Source organism: Centrocercus urophasianus, unplaced genomic scaffold (assembly GCF_019232065.1).
Source record: "Centrocercus urophasianus isolate 14NV4802_14NV808 unplaced genomic scaffold, USGS_Curo_1.0 seq_11, whole genome shotgun sequence".
NCBI classification, from domain to species: Eukaryota; Metazoa; Chordata; class Aves; order Galliformes; family Phasianidae; genus Centrocercus; species Centrocercus urophasianus.
In genome coordinates, this window is record NW_024884253.1 from 47,794,671 (window position 1) to 47,810,145 (window position 15,475).

Here is a 15,475-nt window from a genome sequence, read left to right on the forward strand (position 1 = left end):
CCTTCCTGACCCTCTTCTTTTCGTTATTACGGAGACTGCGATCGCGAGGACTGGAGAGGGGAGGAGAGGAGAGGAGAGGAGAGGAGAGGAGAGGGAATAGCAGCTAGTATTTACCTTTCTTCTCACTGCCTTCTGGCAGTTGGCCTCAGTGGGTGCAGGAGTCTTACTCCAGTTTATGAACTGGCACACAGCTGTCTCCTTTTCTCCCCTCTCAGTCTCCCTACCTCCACATCCCCCAGAAAAACCACAAGGCATCACAATAAACTCTGTCACAGACACCAGTGCTCTCAGAGGTGGTGGTACTCTCACTATACACAAGCTTCATGTACTTGGGGAACTCACTAGATGACACAGTCAGTGTTTTTCTCCCTTCATCAGCCATTCTGTACTCCTGATGGTCCTTGTCCAAGAACTGCTGATGAAGCCAGATCTGTGTGACAAACAAGCATCCATTTTCCCAGTGCCTGCTTTCACTCCATGCTCATGAAAAGGGGACATGGAGAATGGCTGGTACATTGCCCTGCTCTCTTAGCGTATGTATGGATCATTATATTAAAAGAGAAAAACAAGGAAGGTGAAAATAAGATAAAGAGATTAAAATGCAAACTAAGCAGCTTATTAACACAGTGAAGCTAACAATGCCATCTGCTTTATGTCTGCTCCTCTTTTGTAGGTTGATCCTGCAGGGTATGTAGTGCTCATGCTATTCCCTGTGGCATACTCCAGAGCATACATAAAGTTAAGTGCTTCACAGGATAGTGGACAGAGTGCCAAGCACTCTAGGAATCGCCCCTTGCTTAGTTTTTCTGCTTTCTTAAAAGTCCCTCTTCAGCTTTGGGGCCTAGCTTCTGACTTCCATTTACCTTCCATCCTATCCCCCGCTTTTTTGCTTTTTTAAGCTTAGTAGTCACCTCCAGGCAGGGTTAGACCTAAGGTTTTCCATTGAAGAAACTCCAGTATAGACCCCACCGAGGACAATATTTTATACTGAACAATTGTCCTACCTGGAGTTATTCAAAACTCCTTTCACTCAGTCTGTGAAAAATGACAACTTCAGCTGCAAAGGAGAAAGGAGACTGTAATAAATCCTTAGGCATTGTCATCATATATTCCACAGGGGCAATTGGCTGTTAAATCAAATCAAAGAAAACCTTTAGAGCAGTAGGCTCTGTGACGTACCTAACAGAGTACCCTGCATGAAATACTTCAGTTCCATAACTACAACCCAGCTGTCACCACAGCATGCACTTCAGGCACTCACCCTCCTTTTCTTTCCAGTAACACTGAATCATCGTGAAGAATAGTTATAAGTTACTATTACTAAGCAAATTCTCAAACTGTAGAGCCAGATGTGTAGCTTGCTTTAAAATTATAATTAGACAGGGATGACAAAGCAAGCAGATACATTTCTTGCTGCCACGGCAACTTGCTCAAGTCTTTTGTTTTAGGGTTAAGTTTCCTCGGTTTCCCTAGGAGAAGATCATTATGTAGTGCTTTAGAAATCAATACTTGGTGCTTTAATAACATCATTTTCCACAGTATGGTCTCTCCACGCTTCGTACTCATTTGCGTCTATACATGTATGTGTGCATGTGTTACTCATCTCTGCTCACTCTCCACGTCCCTCACAACAAAATGTTACCAGGTAGATTTTGTATGCAGCCTGCCAGAAATAAAAATACAAATAAAGGAAATATTCACCTCTTTTCTCCAGTTATAAAATTGGCGTAGGGCCTGGGAAAGACAAATCACAGTCTTCAATCATTGATTAAATTAAAGGCTTAGATATCCCGACATACATCCATAGCCTATAGGGCTAGAAATAATTCTGACTGGATCAGAGCACTAGTTTTATGCCTAGCAGGACATGAGATAACAGCTTTAAAATTGCCATGTACTTGAATATGAGAAAGGCACTGGCTTTTTGTTGTTATTATTGTTATATATGAGTTGTTCTTATATCACTAAATTTCTGAGTTTATGTAGTGAGAAAGAATTCCATCTCTGAAATGCTGCTGTCTTAGGGGCACAAAATTTTATGCCTGACATGGCCAGAGAACACAGCATATTGTACTTACGGTAAACAGCTTTTTTCATTGTGGCTGTACAAAGCAACAGCATTCAGGAGGCTTTTTCTTCAGATCTCCAGTGCATGATAACAACAACAACAATAACAGTATTTTCACTGCACAGAGAAATGAAACAAATGCCATGAGCAGAGGTGGTGTAAGCAGTAAAAATTTTATGACTTATACGAACAAGTCTCTACGTACCTTGGAATTGAGCCAGCACACTAGAATATCAGCCCTACCACAACATGGCCCTAAACTTTAGACATCCTGAGATCCTCAAATCAAATCTTTTCCTCAGATCCAATATTTTCTGTAAGTCACAATTAGCATTTCTATTGCAAGAAAGCCCAGCGGGGGCAACCACCGGCACTTGGGCGGTGATACTGATTACATGGACCTTGGGCTTTTCAGCTGCATTTAAGCAAGTGTGGCAGGTGACTGCAGACCTGTATAGGCTGTGCTGTGCACTGCAATTTTAGAATGAGATATAATGGCCTTAGGTTGTGCATGGGAAGGTTCAGGTTGGGTATTAGAAAAAATGTCTTCTCAGAAAGATTGGTGAGGCATTGGAATAGACTGCCCAGGGGGTTGGAGTCATTGATCCTGGAGATTTTCAGGAAAGGGGTAGATGTGGGACTGAAGGACATGGGTCAGTGGGTAATGTGATCATGGGTTGATGGCAGGACTGTATGATCTTAGCGGTCTTTTCCAACCTTACTGATTCTATGAATCTATGATAGAATTGTTGTCTCTGTGTATAATTGGTATGAGCACTGCTATTGAAACCAGGCTATGCTGGGTGTTTCAAGTCCTGTCCCTCGTGGATCTGTTAGGTCTCCAGACTGAAATCAAGTGAGGGAGATCTGTGTCTCCTGTCACTCTTAATGTCACTGAATTGCAACAATGGTAAACAATAGTAGTATGTTGAATTTTGAGTGGCTCCTCTTCATGTATTGTTTTTTATTTCGTACTAATGCTTTTTAGTCTCTTCTATTTTATTCATTATGTTGAAATGGCTGTGATGGTTCTCAGTGAAGAATGATTAACAATGATTCCTTCATTACACTCGCTAATTAAATTTTATTTTCTTCTGCTCTCTTTTTTGATGTATTGTACAAGACTGGCCTCTCAAATTCTGCCTGACTGCCAAGCCTGGTTTGCTTTTTTTGTCAAATACTTAATAAAACCTTAGAGTAACTCAATATTTATGTTATACATGGTAATTAGATATGGCTTTGCCTTGTGTATGTTTCTGTTTGAAGAAATGAACTTTGGAGATTGAACATTTGCTATTGATTGAACTTTTTCAGAGCCATAATAATGTATACAAAGTAAAACAAAGTTTTTTCTATTAGTATCCAGCAGAATTTTCAGACTGTTTAGTTAAGGATTTTTTCAAAGCCCTTTTACTGGAACACATATCTTGATTTACAGTCTCCTTCAAGTAAAATGCAATAAAAGTGCTGATTAAATTAGCATTACCTAATGGGTGAAACTAGTAAGACATTTTATTTAAATTAAATCCTCACTTCCACAAAGATGTGAACTAGTTGATGGACTGTTAGATGCTCAAAAGAAACTCATCTCAGTTCTTAAAATGATGGTAACTGGCCAAATAGTAATTTGGCAGTTACAGTTACTTTTAAAGTCACATTAGTGAAGAACATCTGTTAACATAAAAATATCCCAAATATATTACAGTGGTTTAAATGTAGTTAGTTTAGCAGTGCTTGGTTAACATCTAAAGATTGAAGGGAGAACAAATGTCTTATATTTGGCAATTGTAAGCTAGAACTTTTATCCATTGCTTGGCTTTGTTTGGCTTTAGACAAAGTTCCTCTGTTTCTCTTCAAACTGTAGTAATCCTTCAGCCCTTGATGTCATGAATTCTAGTTTCCATACCCTTTATAACACTCTTTGAACCCTTAGCCCATATCATATGTTATGAATATTCTTTTTTTGGCCAAGAGATGCTGGCAATCATTTTAGACTGCAGGAACCCTACCTCTGACATTTCCTTACGTGCCAAAGCCATGGAGCAACAGCAGAAGTGACAGAAAGATCAGCTTGGAAAGATTGTTTGGGGTGAGAAATAGTAAAGATGGGAAGGATCAATGAAAGATATGACTTTTATGGGTCGGAACATCACTGCCCAATTCAAACTGTATCTAGAAAAGCCTCTTCATGGTCAACCTTGGTTAAAGGTGGAACATAGTGATGCTGTGGCTGCAGAAGGAGCAAAAGCCAAAGACTGGTCCTGATGAGCAATGGCAGTTTTGCAGACTATCAGCTTGGATCCTTCTTTCTCAGTAACAATATATTGCAATTCAGGTATACTGGTAAGCAATGATTTTCCTTATCTTCTTGCCATGTGACTGTTATGGCTTCTTACTCATCATTTCTCCCTCACTCAGTAATTTAGTGACTCTTTCAACAGACTGTTGTCCTTTTACTCTTTCACTTCTGGTCCTTCTTGTTCTGTTTTTGATGTGCAGAAATAGCACAGAGGTGCACCAGGGGAGGGTCAGACTGGGCACTGGGAAAAATATCTTTACTGTGGTGATCATTAAGTGCTGGAACAGGCTTCCTTGAAAGGTAGTTGATGCCCGATGTTTTGGTTAGCTCTGAAGGAGTCTTGCAGTTGGACTCAGTTCAACTGTTCTTCGAAGGTCACTTCCAACGGAATTCTTCAGCTTTGAAAGAAACAATGGCTAAAGGACAGTAAGTCACTTCTTTTGGGAAGTGTATTGTAAATCCTTGGGTTTAGGAAAAATAGCATCCTCTCTGATTCAGTAATGAAAACAGAAAGAGGCTTTTCTCATAGGACAGAAGAATATCACTAGCTGGCTGAAAATTTAGGTGCAAAATCAGAGACTCACTTGAAAAAAATCCAATGTTTGTAAATTCATCACAAAAAATTACTCCCCAATCACGTGGCTCCACATACTGTTTCCAGTATACATATTGCCCTGGCTTGTGGCTTTTGCAGCAGGCACTGGAAAACAAGCTCAGGATCTTCCTGTTAATTTACTCATGGAGGAGGTTTTTTCCACTGGGCAAGTTCATTTGTCAAGGTGACCTTCACAGCTGACACTAAGCTTTAGTGTAGATAAAGAGTGCCATGTCAGCTAATTTCTGAAAATCAGCTCAGTGCCAGCAGTGCAGGCACGCTGCAAAACAAAACTCTTCTTTCCTACAGGCACTGGGAGGATTTTTCTGTTCCACAGCTTTCGTGTATCAGCACTGTGCATTTTACAATCTTTCTTCTGTCATGCTCTGTAAGCCCTCTTCTCTTGCATGGCTGATTTTACGTTTAAATGGTCTTGAGGTTAAATAGTTTCTTTTGAAAAATCCCTACTCCATAAATTAACGTCCTCCTAGTCACAGCTAAGATCACAATTAAATCTTAATCGATCACGGTTACAGGTAAGAGATTTTACAGATCCCCTGTCAAAGTCCAGACAGAAGCAGATCTTCAGAGATCTCCTCCAAGATCCTTTAATCTTTCTAATGGCTTCTAAGGAGCTGAGGTCAAGTCTGGACTGCCAGGCCATGAATATCTTCTTCCTATCTGAATTGCTGCTTTAAAATACATCACTTATTAAGTCTTAGGACATTGCCATTCTTCTATCATGAAAAACAAGCCAGATTTGGAGCATGTGTATTTAATGCAGCTCAGTGTTAATGTAAAAGCCTGGGGAAGAGCCTCTGATTTTTGCACACTAGCAGCTGGAATAGATCAATATGTAGAGACCCTGGAAATAGAAGTCATGTTTCAGAGGAAACCACTACACGATTAGAATCATGCCAGTTTAATTTCTGTAGAATAATTAATCCAACAATATTTCTTCCAGTTCCTTTCTTGTAGTTTTATTTTCATGCTTGCCATATGACATCAGTTAGACAAGTCCTCAAAGCAATTCCCCAGCAGCAGTGACCTGTTAAAACAGAAGACTGTATATAGAAGCAGGATCAAAAAAAAAGAAAGGAATATTTTTTCTCAGGGAGAAAGAAGTTTGGGTTGGGTTGATCAGAATAACCTACAGAGCATTTTTTAAGCCAAGAAAAAAAGAAGCCAAAATCAGAAAAAGCTGAAACATACCATTGCAACATCTTCTAAATGAACTGTTTTGTTTCTAATTTATGTAGATTTAATTTTGAACAGAGAAGTAAAACAAAGTCAAAATCATTGAGATCAAACTGTTTATTGTTCTTCTGAATTTCTACGTGAGAAGAAAATGGCTTTGTTTCAGATGAACTTTAGATGAAGATTTTTTTCAATTACTCATTTGGCCAAAACCCTGACACTTTTAATAGTTTTGGACTGGCTTTTACATCCAGATGTAGCAATGAGGTTAGGCATTTGTCTCATTGTAAGGACAACCTATATATTTCTGCAGTCATAAAATGGAGTCAACAGGAGGTCTATTTTATTTCTTAGCATTTAATTTTTGAATAAAGAATAGAATGAAGCCACATCAAGAACTGTCAGTTGTATGACATTCAGTATGTTTGCTGAAATATTTCATCCTTTTATCCGTATGTACGACGAATAGCGCAGAGCTAATTCTTAACTGATCATGAAACAGAGTCAAATCAAAACGTATAGATGTGGTACTTGAGGACATGGTTTAATGCACAATATTAGTGGCAGGTGGATGGTTGGACTAAATGAACTTAGAGTTCTTTTCCAACCTTAATGTTTTTATGAATTAAGATACCAGTGCAGGCAGAACTTTGTGTAATTCAGATCCCTGCCACCTTCAGTAGAACACCTGTGTATATGAGTTCACCACTGTTTATTTTTCATATACAGCTGTGATTAGAACTCACCCTTGTGCTGATACAGAAACAGTCAGAAAAAAATCCATAAATAAAATATTTTAAAGCATATTTAAATTGTTAATGGCAAGACTTTTAACTTAAAGATTTATTTAAATTGTAGTTCAGTAAAACATTGTATTTTGGAGGTATGTTAAATGGAGGGGCATGGCAGAGAGATGCTCACTGTTCCCTTGCTTTCAAGTACACAAAATGCCCAGTGAGCAATTAACCACCTCCAGATTTTAACAGTTCTTTGTGAGAACCTCACTGTCCTCTCCTCTTATGGACATCAAGGCAGATATCCACAGCTGAGCTGAATTTCTCTTTGGAGGTGGTTTCTTTTCCACTGGCTGCCGCTAGGAACCTATGGCTCGTAGTGCCTTAACCCACACATCCCAGCTCAGTATCTAGTGTTGGATGAGATGACCTGGTGCTTACTGTGACACAGGAAGAGCTTTAATTGCTGACAGCAGCCTGAGAGAGAATAAGCTTAATGCGTATTGCTGCAGGTGACCTGGTCTTGCTTCTTCCCCTCGCTCCTGGCCTGCATTTTTCTGCACCACACAGGCAGCAAGCTGCTATGGATTTGGATTGCTTTCACATTTACCACATGCAACCAAATCTCACCTTAATTTCTGGGAAAACACAGGGCACTGTTAACAAGGCTTTTGTAAATCTCATTAGAGAGCAACTTTGGGAAAAGGCAATCCTCTATTTATGTTTGTATATTTTTAATTTCTACTTATTTAAACTATATGTATCTGTTTATACAATGCTTAGAATTAAGTATAAAATGACTTTAATTTCCTCCACAGTAGCAGTTTAAAGAGAGTAACTGAAGGAGCAGTGAATTACTTTTAAAAAGAGGGAAAAGACATCCTTGAAGGAAGGAGAGGCACTCTTGTGAATATTCAGCCTCTGATGTAATGCCTGTGTGAGGTGACACTGTAGATGTGTTTAGCTGGGAGGATTGGACAAGCATCACACTGCTGTTTCCAATAAAGCAATATTAGCTGCCAGGCAGCTAATAGTCCCATTTTTTCTACTGAAGATCTTTAGCTATATATTTAGAGGAAGTGAAGAATAACAGAAAGCTTATAACCATAAAGTCAGATTTGCTTTTGAGAGATCAGCTTAAGTATTTCAATGGATAAGTAAGCTTGGTGGAGGGAATTTAGTTGGACCATCTCAAATGATTTTCATGTTTCTTGGGCCTCTTTTTACTGCAGTAACCTCCAGTGGTAAGAAACAGTCAGCACATGGGCCATCCCCAGCTTGCAATTTCTGTCATCCCTGAATTTCAAGAACTTACCTAACATGGCAAACAAACAATTGTGGGCCTGTCTATGCAAAATATGGGGCTTACTTTTGACAGCATTCATCTGCACCTCCCACTGTAAAAAAAAAAAAAAAAGCAAGAAAGGCTTCCACATAAATGTTTGATCTTAATAGCTGTACTCTGGCTTGCTTCTCTTTCTTAGCTGGCACTGTGCTCTGGAGAGAGCTCCTCGTTAATTTTCATCTGGTCATTTACAATTTTGGAGTTACGTTAATGGCCGTGTCTTACATCCCTTTATCAGAAAACACATAAATTGGCTCTGTCTTTTTCTGTGCCACCCCACACAGACTCTCCTGAATTACAGTGCAGCTAACACTGATTGCTTTTTTATTTCTCCTCTTAGGAAATGGATAAAAGGCTTAAGTTCTGACACAAACAGGAAAACACACTAAGAGGATTTATCCTGAAGGCATCTACTCTTTAAATAGTGATGGAGCAGTGTCAGTCCATTTCCCACAAGGGCCAGAAGCTCCACCGCTCTTTGTTCTCATAGCCCTTGTATGACTAGAGGCAGAATATCCTATCACAGGCTGTCAGATAGCTCCCAGAATAAGCAACTTTGTGATCATAGGCTGAGAAAGAACTTACTGCCGCTAGGAGCATGAAGAAGTTGAGTTTCAGAAGAACTCTGCCCTGCTCCCTTAAGGATAGCACCAAGGATTTGTTCTGCTGCGAGGTAAGATTTGCAGAATTTACTAAATCAATAACTTAGCCTCACAGACCCTGTTCCCTCCCTCTTGTTTTCTTAAATAAGGAGTGACAGGAGAGGGAATAAGCTGACAGAGTTATCACTAGTGGAATTTTCCAGCTTTTCCAGGCAGGAAAGGGGGGACAAAAAAAAAAAGATCCACTGCAGAAAAACAACTAGACAAAGTGCAAGTGAAAGAGACTGAAAGATAGGCATAGGACATTGTTTTTTTGTTGTTGTTCAAGTTGAAATAGCATGAAAATAACAAAAACCTAATAATACACCCCTGTTTAAGATTTTATTGACAAAGTGTGTTTCTGGATTATTATACTCTGTTGTAGTACAACTTTTTCCTTACTGTTTATGCTGTTTTAAAATGTATGTCAATGGAATAATGTTCCAGAGGGAGAAAAACCTTTACTTCAAATCAAATTAATCACATTTTTCCCCCTTTTTTGCTTTCATTTGGCCTGGCATTCAAAAATTTGCCCTCTTTTAGCCTTTATCTTTTGAATGTCATACAGATGTTTGTGATATTGCTGTGTGTTTCAATTCAGTGTTGTGTCTGTAATTTAACTTGCACACAAGTAGAGGGTTATAGAAACCTGGCTTTCGTGGTATATCATTCAGTGGAAGGAAAATGAGGTCTGACAGTTTAAGTGATACACTCATATAGATTACATAGCTAAATGAGCTAAAGTGTTTCTACAGTCACAAATACTTTATCTAAACCCCCATTTTTCAAGTTGTGCTCAAATCTGTCTTGGTTCTGTACAGCTAGCAGGCAGGGATTTGTTGGCTTTTTCTCATGGATGCTTTCCATTTGAAGGTGCTTCTATCTGGTGCAGTGAAACAAGGTCTGGTGGTGAGCACTAGTTAAAACAATTGAAAACTGTCATGAAAACTGGAAAAAAATCAAGGGAGCTGAAAACAAGGACATGTCCATATTGTTTTAATCAAACTGGAAGTTTATTTATGGAGCCTACATAAATGAAAATACAGACAATAGGCCATCAGTCCAGCATTCGGGCAGGATTTCTCATCCCACATGTAGGAATTCCAGGGATTTTCTCTCCTGCCAGCTGTTCAGTGTGGTGTTTACATCTCCACATCTCCAGAGTAAAGATAAGGAGTGTTAGAGGAATTGCATTTAAGTAACTCCTGTTCCCTTAGAGTTAGCCAACACTGAAATGGCCAACACAGTGTTTCCAGTTCCAAAGTCTCCCTGCAGTAAAATGTGGTGAGCCAGGGTCATGACCTCTGACTGAAATAATTCTCCTTGCCTTGGGGAAAACTTTTCAAGGATTTCTTTCCCTGTTGTATCCTCTGTAGAAGCATCATAAGACATATACTCAGTATCAAAGGGAATTCTCGAGTGGCATGAGATGCTGCAGAGCAGCACAGTATAATGATCATGATCCAATATGATGAGTACAGAATAGATTTTAGTTGATTTTGATCAGAAGGAAAGAACAAGTACTTTCTTGTCACACACAAAGTTTCACTGAAAGGAAATCCAGGCAGCTATTGTCCCAGGTGATCTGAGTTATACTAGCTAAGTTATTGATTTAGAATATTTAGAATAAAAGAATTAGATCACTGAGTTCATTCTGAAATTTTTACTGGACAGTTAAAATTCTAGCACTAAGAGATTTTTCTTCAGCAAATAATGTGTCATTACAGGACCCAACAGAGTTCAGTCAGGATGATAGAGCTTACTGGCATCAGTGGCACTGCCCAAACTACCTTCTGTGATTTTTGCAACTTCTTTTTCATATTAATAGAATTCTGAGGGGTCTTAATTGCTGGTTTTTCTCCTGATTGGTCCCAATGAAGGTGATCCGGTCCATGCAATGAAAACATAACACATTCCTAAACGCTAGGGTTTTTCCAGGAAGGGCTTTGCAATGCACTTCAAAAGTGATTCCTATTTCTTAACATTTCTGAGACATAGAAATGCAGATGTTTCTAAATAGCTAGAATTTATCTACTGTTAATGCTGTTTCAAGAAAATCACCAAGTTTTGATAAAGATGAACAAAAGGTTATCAAAATTTCTTCAAGTTTTAATTACTCTTTAGGAGATAGCCTTTTAAAATGCATTGTTTTGGAAAACTTTTGGTGGTGAACTATGCATAAGTGATCACAGTGATGTGGCAGCTTCTTAATTTGATACATCTTTCTCCTACACAAATAGACTTTGAATAAAGTCTATTCCATTTTTATCTCAACTTAATCTTCCGTTTAGCAACAAATTAATGATGATCTCTTGGTTCATGACTTAGGAAACGTTCCGTTACATATGTTAAATGGATTTTTCAGAAAGGATTCATCTTCTTCTAGATTACCAAAATATTCCTTCCCTTTGTTTGAATCTTTGCTGTGTATTCATATATATATGTATGTATGAAATGATGCATAATGATCTTTCCCTTAGAGTATTCTGTGTATTTCATAAAGGAAAAAGAGATTAACAGTACATTACAATACAAACAGACTGACTTTATGGCAATCTTGCAGAAACTCGAGCCAAACAAAAGAATAAATAACAGCTGGTTCAATCACAGCCAAATTTAAAAGATAAGGCTTGAATTTAGGTGGTCAAAATTCCAGGAAGCTGGGCAAGCTTAATGTCTGCAGAAAAAGACAATGAGTGTAATAGCATGTAACAAAATTGAAGCAAAATTTTCAAATGTCTCTGTGACTTAAAAGCCTCAGTATCACCTTCAAAACCAAGTCTGCATTCAGGAGCATTTACCCTCCCTGTAGCTGAATAGAGCTTGTGCCTTAAACTCTTCAATTGCTTCTGAAACTGAGTTAGGTGACTGTCCCTCTTGGTCCTTTTTGAATTCATAACCTGTGCCTGGAGGGACAGAAAAAACACTAGACCAAGCAGTGGCTGAATACCAACATAGGATAGCAACTGTAACCAAAGAACTAGAGATTTAATCATGATTATTCCTTTGTTTTACTGCAAAGCTATCTAGTGACTCTGTTTTTGATTAAACATGTGAAGATGTCCGTTAAAAATCTTGTGGAAGCATTTTGAATCAATTGTAACTGATGTAAATATAGCCCTTGACTGGAAATCTGCCAGAGTTAGTGAGCTGCAACAGTTCAGTCAAGATGCACTTTATCAAAAACATGGATAAGTAATTTGATGTCCTCATGGAAAGGATAATATTACAGCTTCACGATATTCATAAGGTGCCTGTGTAGTGAAAGATCTAACATGATCATTAAAAAATGGATGAATGCCCTGTGAATCTTCATCCCCTAGCATAGATAATGGCTTTTATCTAGGCAGAAGTGGGAAGAGGTGCATGTATTCACCATGACAAAGGGCACAGAAACAGCTTAGTTGTACCCATTTGACATGAGCATGTGAGCTTTCAGACATGATTTACTGTGTTTGCATAGCAATACTAATTGCTTTTTAGAGGCTATCCAGTCAAAAAAATATGTGCGGGGTTGACAAAGCTCAGCTACAAACTTCAGCTATGCTCTGCAGGAGTTAGAGATTAGCATTCTATTACTCACAATGTACCTGACTTTAAAATCACAAACTGCCTCTTGTATCAGAGCTGGTATATCTTTAAGGACTCTTTCTTCAGTGCACAAGAGCTCTCCGTCCCCAGGTGTAGCAAATCAGAAAAGGAAGGCTAGAGACCAGCATGGCTGAACTGGGACCTGCTGGTCAAACTGAAGAGCAAGAAGACAGTGCACAGGCATTGGAAAAAGTGACAGGTACCAGGGAAGAGTATTAGGAAGCTGCTAGGCTGTGTAAGAATGGGGTCAGGAAAGCCAAGGCCAAGCTTGAACTAAACTTGGCTTGGGATACCAGAAAGAACAAGAAAGGCTTCTACATGTGCTGAGGCTAATTAATATTCTTTAATATCTTCATCAGTGATATCAACAGTGGAGTCAAGTGCACCCTCTGCAAGTTTGCTGATGACACCAAGCTGTAGGGTGTGGTTGACACACCAGAGAGATAGGATGCCCTCCAGAGGGACCTAGACAGGCTTGAGCAGCGGGTTCAGATGATTGTCATGAGGTTCATGACAAATCTAAAAGCAAGATCTTGCACCTGCATCAAGGCAACCCCTATTGCCAATACAAACTGAGGGATGAAAGGATTGAGTGCAGCCCTTCTGTAAAAGACTTGGTGGACGGGAAGCTGGACATGAGCCAGCTATGTGCCCTCACAGCCCAGAAAGTCAACCATATCCTAGACTGCATCAAAAGAAGCATGGTCATCAGGTCAAGGGAGGTGATCCTGCCCCTCTGCACTGTTGAGGCCTCACCTGGAGTACTGTGTACAGATGTGGGGTCCTGAGTACAGAAGAGACACAGACCTGTTGGAGTGTATCCAGAGTGGGGCCACAAAAATGATTCATGGGATGGAACACCTCTCCTATGAGGATAGGCTGAGAGAGCTGGGGCTCTTCAGCTTGGAGGAGAGAAGGCTGTGAAGTGACCTGATAGTAGCCTTTCAGTATATAAAGGAGAGCTACAGAACAGCTTAGAAAAAGCCAGAATAAACCAGTAACTCAAAATAGTCAAAAGTAATACCTTCCTGCAATACACTATGCTTATGAAAAGTAATACTTCCTGGCATAGTTCTGGGCCATCCAGTGTTTGTACTTCCCAGGATAACACTAAAAGGCATTTTATACCTTTGTTAATATGGTTGAAGCTAATACTGTCCAGATATAACTTCTGTGTTGAAGACTTTCCTCCAGTGAGATTTCTTTTGAGATTTCCTCAGAGATTTCCAAGAGCTATGTTTTACTCTCTCAGTGTCAGTGTTAAAAGACATTAACTTTCAAACTTATGCGCAAAAATCATTTGACTGGCTTCAGTGAGGCTGCTTATAGACTTCAGAATTACTCATATCACTGAGGAACTGCAAATGATGGCATCATGTTTTGTAAATATTAGTGGTCTCTAGCTTCAACAGTTTCAAGAGCTGCAATGTGTTTGAATATCTAGCTTTGAAATACCTGGCATGTTGCAACTTCTCTCAGAATGTTTATGGATGAAATAGTTCAGATAAGTCTCTAAAATAAAATAAGCAAGAGAAAAAAAAATGTGGTTGAGGAAACTAGGAATCTGCTGGTTACTCTCTATAGGTGTTGCCTGGTTTTTCTTATTCTAATATCTGCCTTTTTATAGACATTGCAAAGAAATGTAACTTAGTCAAATATTTCCATCTCTCACCGGTGTCCAGCTTGGAAGCATCACTGATGTGTTGGCTCCTGACATAGAAAGATCTTTTTTTCATAGACAGATAATACAAACATTCAAACACAAATTAGAAAAATGCCACTCAAAGTTTAAGGTATTGCTTTGATAATCCCCATGAAAATGTTCCTTCTATCACCTTATAATGAACGTAGAAATCATTTTAAGTTCACAGAATGTCTTTTATAATTAATTGATAGGAACTTTATAGCAGTTTTTTGTTTTGCTCTTTGTTCCTCTGTTGAAAACTGGAGAATATAAGTAAATTTTATCTTTTGGTCCTCTGCAAATGTCTGTTCTTTGGAGATCTGTGATCTTCTACTTGGTGTACCCTGGCTGTTGGCTTTGTCTCCCTCAACTCTAAGCTTCTACTCTTCAGCTTTGTTCTGTCTTCAGTTTTGGTTACATCTCCCATCCTCTGAACAGGCCTCTCATAGGCTTATCTGACAAAATAGTTTCTTGCCAACATATTTCTGTGCTTATATTATAAATGAAAATTGTCTAAATGAATTTCCAAATGGAGTCAACTGCACCTTTTTTAAAAAAAAATCAGCTTTGTCTTTATGCTTACGTAGCTATGCTTCTAGTTACTGATGTCCTGACTGAGAGAAGTTACCAAATAATACGTTATTATCTAATTTTAAAATGAATGAAATGAAGATGAATTTATTAGTAAGAAATTAGTTCAGTTTCCCTCAAAAACATTAGTCAAATCCTGTTTTAATGTAGCTTGCTTTTTATGGCCTAAAGATTCAAAAGGAAAATTCCACTTCAGCAAAGCCAAGAAGGTTGGTTTACCTCTGTTAATATGACCTATCTGCTTGGGATGCTCTTATAATTTTTTTTTTTTTTTTTTTTTTTTTTTTTTTTTTAATTTGAATTTGAAGTATGTTTTGGCCCTGAACTTTTTGTAAATATTTATAACAGGTTGAAAAGAGAGGCTGGTGTGTGACTGTGTGACTGTTTCTGGTAAGGAAATATGACTGTCAAATGCCATTGAAGAAGCACACCATCAGCTGCAATCCTCATCCCTTCCCAGTGTTCGTAGTCCCACTGTGCTGCACTGGTGTCTCCTCATGGAGACACTGGTGTCTCACTCATGACTCTGTGCAGAAAGCCTTCTGAAATGCCTTCACTTCTACTCGAGGCTCTCTCTCAACACAGCAACATTTGCCTTCTGGGAAATTGAAGAGGTAGGAGAAAAGGAACAATTTGGGAATGGTTGCAGATGGACTGAAAGGAAGATAGTGTAGAGATGCTCAAATCAATCAGGATAAAGTCACAGACTTTTCTTGACATTCCTAAGAGT

General features: G+C 38.8%; 1 protein-coding gene across 3 annotated transcripts in view; it reads left to right on the top strand.

Moving 5' to 3' along the window:
• Window positions 1-15,475, top strand: part of ARHGAP28 (Rho GTPase activating protein 28) — a 75,168-nt gene that overhangs the window by 16,018 nt on the left and 43,675 nt on the right. Inside the window, exon 1 of one of the 3 annotated variants that reach the window (XM_042808659.1) lies at window positions 8,794-8,911. The exons of the other annotated variants lie outside the window; for them this stretch is intronic. The gene's annotated coding sequence lies outside the window, so the exon portion shown is untranslated. Of the gene's footprint in view, window positions 1-8,793; window positions 8,912-15,475 lie in introns of those variants that run through there. 3 annotated transcript variants of the gene reach the window in all.